The sequence below is a fragment of the Aquarana catesbeiana genome, linkage group LG12, assembly GCF_042186555.1.
Source record: "Aquarana catesbeiana isolate 2022-GZ linkage group LG12, ASM4218655v1, whole genome shotgun sequence".
Lineage (NCBI taxonomy): Eukaryota > Metazoa > Chordata > Amphibia > Anura > Ranidae > Aquarana > Aquarana catesbeiana.
Genome location: NC_133335.1, coordinates 124,938,006 through 124,944,005, shown reverse-complemented (window position 1 = coordinate 124,944,005; position 6,000 = coordinate 124,938,006). Strand labels below are relative to the sequence as shown.

The 6,000-nt window shown below is 49.2% G+C and overlaps 1 long non-coding RNA gene across 1 annotated transcript in view; it reads left to right on the top strand.

The window, feature by feature from the left end:
* Window positions 1-3,321: 3,321 nt before the first annotated feature.
* LOC141114557 (uncharacterized) overlaps window positions 3,322-6,000 on the top strand; it is a 156,011-nt gene continuing 153,332 nt past the window's right edge. Inside the window, exon 1 of the long non-coding RNA XR_012236928.1 lies at window positions 3,322-3,419. This is a non-coding gene — a long non-coding RNA (uncharacterized lncRNA). The remainder of the gene's footprint in view (window positions 3,420-6,000) is intronic.

Genomic DNA, 6,000 nt, shown 5'->3' with positions numbered 1-6,000 from the left:
TACAACTTCCAGGATTCTAAGCGCTCTGCATAGAAGTCTACAGGCTTGCTTGGCTTTAGCTCTTCCTCCGCTGGCCCGAGGAGAATGGTGTGGCACAACATCAGCATACCTCCCAATTTTCTGAGATGGGAATGAGGGACACCTATCAGCAAAAGTATGTAGTCATAGGACACACACCCCGCCATGCCCCCTTAAAGGAGAATTGTACAAAAAATTAAAAAAATGATTGGTTAACCCCACAAGTGCTTTTTACCACTACTATTGCTTTATATTGGCTTTTGGAGTTTACAGATGCAGCAATTTAGACATTGGATGAAAGGTTTAGCACTAGGAAACACCTTTTGAAAGATACATAGTGCATTGCAGGGGCGTTGCTAGGTCTGAAAAAGATCTGGGGCTAGAGCCCATAGCAGCGGTCACCAACCGGGGGGGGGGGGGGGGGGGGTGCACGCCGGTGGTAAGCAATTTTTTGCGGGCAAAAGAAGGCTGGTGTTGGCGTTTCAATCATCATGGCACCATGGTTGATATGGTGTCAGGGTGATCAAAGCGCATTGTTTCTATTGTTATATTGTAATATATAATGAAGTGGTTCAACTCACCATAATGCAGAATCAGTGGGAGCCCTGGGCGTGTCACTTGCCACATCACCTGCCACCATTTGCAGATTGTCACTTGCCACCATTTGCAGATTGTCACTTGCCACCATTTGCATATTGTCACTTGCCATGTCACCTGCCACCATTAGCAGATTGTCACTTGCCACCATTAGCAGATTGTCACTTGCTACCATTTGCAGATTGTCACTTGCTATGCCAGCCAGTGCCACCAAATGTGCATTCTCGCTGCATTGGTGGCAGGCTGGCAGCACTGGCCCATTTAGTGAGGGCAGGAGAGCGGAGATGCAGGGCGGGCAGTGAGAGATGATTTATTCTCTCTGCTCCCCACCACACCTCCGACATTGAAGAGGCCCATTTAGTGAGGGCAGAAGAGCGCTGATGTGTGGCAGGCAGTGAGAGATGACATCATCTCTCTGCTCCCCGCCGCACATCGCTCCCACATTGAAGTCCCAGCTGTGAAAGCTGAAGAGTGGTGACGGGCGGGCGGAAAGAGATGATGTCATCTCTGCTTGTCCGCCTGCTCGTCTCCAGGGCTGGACTGAGACAAAAATTTGGCCCTGGACTTCATCCAGACCGGCCAACTTTGACAGGTCTCATCCATGCCAGATCTCCTGGTCCCCCTTGCTCCTGTGGTCCCCCTTGCTCCTGTGGTCCCCCTGTGCTTCTCTGGTCCCCCGCGTGCTGCGCTGGTCCCCCTGTGCTCCTCTGGTCCCCCGCGTGCTACGCTGGTCCCTCTCTGCTCCTCTGGTCCCCCAACTTTGACAGGTCTCACCCATGCCAGATCTTCTGGTCCCCCTTGCTCCTGTGGTCCCCCTTGCTCCTGTGGTCCCCCTGTGCTTCTCTGGTCCCCCGCGTGCTGCGCTGGTCCCCCTGTGCTCCTCTGGTCCCCCGCGTGCTACGCTGGTCCCTCTCTGCTCCTCTGGTCCCCCACGTTCTGCGCTGGTCCGCCTGTGCTTCTCTGGTCCGCCTGTGCTCCTCTGGTCCGCCTGTGCTCCTCTGGTCCCCCGCGTGCTCCTCTGGTCCCCCGCGTGCTCCTCTGGTCCCCCTGTGCTCCTCTGGTCCGCCTGTGCTCCTCTGGTCCCCCTGTGCTCCTCTGGTCCGCCTTTGCTCCTCTGGTCCCCCGCGTGCTCCTCTGGTCCCCCTGTGCTCCTCTGGTCTGCCTGTGCTCCTCTGGTCCCCCGCGTGCTCCTCTGGTCCCCCTGTGCTCCTCTGGTCCGCCTGTGCTCCTCTGGTTCCCCGCGTGCTCCTCTGGTCCTCCTGTGCTCCTCTGGTCCCCCTGTGCTCCTCTGGTCCCCCTGTGCTCCTCTGGTCCCCCGCGTGCTGTGTGCTGCGCTGGTTCCCTGCATGCTCCGCTGATCCCCCGAATGCTGTTTTGGTCCCACATGTGCTCTGCTGGTCCCCCCCCCCTGCTCTGGTCCCCGTGCTCCTCTATGCCCCCCCCCCCATGCTGCTCTATCCCCCCTCCCAGCGCTCACCTCCTCTCCCTGCTTAGATAGGCATATAGACATGATCCTAGGAGTGGACACTGATAAGCTTATCGTACGATCCAGAAGTCATGCAGCCGCACACAGCTGTGACATGAACTTCCTCGGCACTCGTTCTCTTGTTCTTTCCTTCCCCCGCTCTCATCTAGATTCTCCGCGGCAGCAGACAGGATGAAGAGCGGGGGAAGGAAAGAACAAGAGAACGAGTGCCGAGGAAGTTCATGTCACAGCTGTGTGCGGCTGCATGACTTCTGGATCGTACGATAAGCTTATCAGTGTCCACTCCTAGGATCATGTCTATATGCAGCCGCGCTGCATAACTAAGCAGGGAGACGATGTGAGCGGTGGGGGGGTGGGGGAAGGTGGCGGTCCGATGGCTCAGTGCCTGTACATGCCTGATCGTCCCTCCTCCACCTCCAATGCCGTCCGCCGCAGCCGCGACCCGCCGGCTCTTCTCTCCTCCACACGCGCTGAGACTCGGGGCTATGGGCTCCACATTCGGGGCTCCAGCCTCGATAGCCCCCCCCCTGGTGACGCCTATGGTGCATTGTATGTACAACTATATAGATCAGACCAAAATGAAGGACAAATGAGGAGGAGAGGGACAGAGGAACTTTGTTGTAAATCAGGGACAGTCCCTCGAAATCAGGGACAGTTGGGAGCTTTGCATCAGTATCTCAGTGAAGGGAGAGATAAAGAAAAGGCAATGTCACCTACTCCATATTGCTGTAGTCCAGCACCTGCCTACTAGAGATGGGCTCAGGCATGTATTCGAAATCCCACTTACCCGATCCCGCCATTAAGCCGACACTGCACATGGCTAATCACAGGCAGTGAGACATTTCCCGATACGCAGCTGCACAGATCTGGAAATGTCTCACTTCCTGTGATTAGCCGTGTGCAGTATCGGCTCCCTGGCGGGATCGGGCACGTGGGATTTCGAACACGCCTGAGCCCATCTCTACTGGTTACATATTATAGTACTAAATAGAGGAAGAAAAACATGCATATTTTTTTTTTTAATTGCCACATTAATGCATAAGCATCGCTGCGCCTGCTCCGACACAACAGATTAAAGAGTAAAAATTCTGCATATAATAGTTTTCGTATTATTGACCACAGATATATAACGCACCACCAAACTTTTCTTTGTTGTCCATTTAATACGAAAGTTATCAATTCCCACAAAGGGTTAATAGTAGCACTCTGCAAGAAGGAACCTAGTTGTATGAGAAAGTGTTTCCGGGGGATGCAGATATCAGTCGTACCAACAATCGCAATGAAGTTGATTCAAGGACTGCGAGTCATAGTAGCCCGTGTAAGTGGCTTTCATTTCATACGTTGTTTTAATGATAAAGACAGCTGGTTCTTTTCATTGCATACCAAAGCACGTCTATTCTATTATTTCTGTGGGCCTGGCTGTTCAGTGGAATGTCTTGCACATTCCTAGACTACGCTCTTCTTTTGCAGGTCATATTATGCAGACGTGCGCCCTCTAGTGGTCAGAAATAGGAATTGTCAATGTAATGTTATTTAACTGCATTGTGAGATAACCCTGTGAGGGCAAAACTCTATTCTGGTTTTGAATAAAGGTTAGTCTAGGAGTAAGGATAGGCTTGGGCGTGTTCACACACGTGCAGAGCCCGTCAGGAAGCCGGAAAGGCGCTGCGCTAATCACAGTCAGTGAGACATTTCCCGATCTCTGCAGCCGCACATCGGAAATGTCTCACTGCCTGTGATTAGCGCAGCGCTGTGCCGTGCCGACTTCCTGGTGGGCTCTGCACGTGGGCTGTGCGAACACGCCCGAGCCCATTCTTATCTAGGAGTAACCAAACGCTTTAACATTGAGTGTCAATGTACAAGCATTATATAGTCAGTATGCTAGTAAAAAAACTGTACCGTAGTTGTACAGTTTGTTTTTAACCACTTGCCTACTGGGCACTTAAACCCCCCTCCTGCCCAGACCAGTTTTCAGATTTCAGTGCTGTCACACTTTGAATGACAATTACTCAGTCATGTAATACTGTACCCAAATGAATTGTTTGTCCTTTTTTCATACAAATAGAGCTTTCTTTTGGTGGTATTTGATCACCTCTGGGTTTTTTTATTTTTTGCGCTATAAATGAAAAAAGACTGAAAATTATGAAAAAAAACGAATTTTTCTTAGTTTCTGTGATAAAAGTTTGCAAGTTATTAATTTTTCTTCAAAAATGTTGGCAACAATTTATACTTCTACATATCTTTGGTAAAAATAACCCAAATTAGTGGATATTATTTAGTCTTTGTGAAAGTTGAGAGAGTTAGAGAGCTGTGGTGCAAATCATAAAAAATTGATCACACTTGATGTACTGGTGGCATCTCATTTCTTGCGACCCTAACAAGCCAGGAAAGTACAAATACCCCCCCAAATGACCCCTTTTTTGAAAGTAGACATTCCAAGGTATTTAGTAAGATGCATGGTGAGGTTTTTGATGTTGTAATTTTTCCCACAATTCTTTGCAAAATTAAGATTTTTTTTTTTGTTTTTTTTTCCCCCACAAAATTGTCATTGTAATAGGTTATTTCTCTCACATGGCATGTATATACCACAAATAAGACCCCAAAATACATTCTGCTACTCCTCCTGAGTATTACGATACCATGTGTGGGACTTTTTCACAGCCTGGCCACATAGAGAGGCCCAACATGCAGGGAGCATCATCACGTGTTCTAAGAGCATAAATTACACCTCTAACTTGTTGACTACCTATTACACTTTTGAAGGCCCTGGAGCACCAGGACAATGACACGTGGCACTGATGACAGAGGACACCAATACGTGGCACTGATGACAGAGGACACTAATACGTGGCACTGATGACAGAGGACACTAATACGTGGCACTGATGACAGAGGACACTAATACGTGGCACTGATGACAGAGGGCACTAATATGTGGCACTGATGACAGATGGCACTAATACGTGGCACTGATGACAGAGGACACTAATACGTGGCACTGATGACAGAGGACACTAATACGTGGCACTGATGACAGAGGACACTAATACGTGGCACTGATGACAGAGGGCACTAATACGTGGCACTGATGACAGATGGCACTAATACGTGGCACTGATGACAGATGGCACTAATACTTGACACTGATGACAGATGGCATTAATATGTGGCACTGATGACAGATGGCAGTGGGGACAGATGGCACTGACGTCACTTTTTTTTCGTTTTTTTTTTTTTTTTTGACACTCACGCTGCAGCTGTCTCTGTGTGAGGAGGGAGAGCCGGCGATGAGAGATGATCTCATATGTTTACATATGAGATCATCTCTCATTGACACCGCCGATTGCACTGTAAACGGCCGCTGTTATTGGCCGTTTACAGCGATCTGTGACTGGCTGTGTCCAAGGGACACGGCCAGCACAGAACTTTCCCGGTGCGCGCCCACAGGAGCGCGCATCGCGGAAGTAAACAGGAGGACGTCCAGGGACGGCCTCCCGGCAGTTAGTGTCCACGCTGCAGCCGTCTTTCGGCTATAGCGCGGGCGCGAAGTGGTTAATTTAATCACATTAATGTTTGTACAGCTATTGTCAAGTTAAACTTCTTCAGATGAGCGCAATTCCTGCACCTTAAAGGGGACCATCACAATTGTGCGATACTGTACCCAAGAAAAATTGACGTCCTTTTTTCCCCACAAATAGAGCTTTCTTTTGGTGGTATTTGATCACCTATGCGGTTTTTATTTTTTTGCGCTATAAGCAAAAAAAGACCGTCAATTTTGGGAAAAAAAATATATATTTTTTTACTTTTTGCTATAATATCCCCCCAAAAACAATTTCTTCATCAGTTTAGGCCATTATGTATTCTACATATTTTTTTGGGAAAAAATCACAATAAGCGTA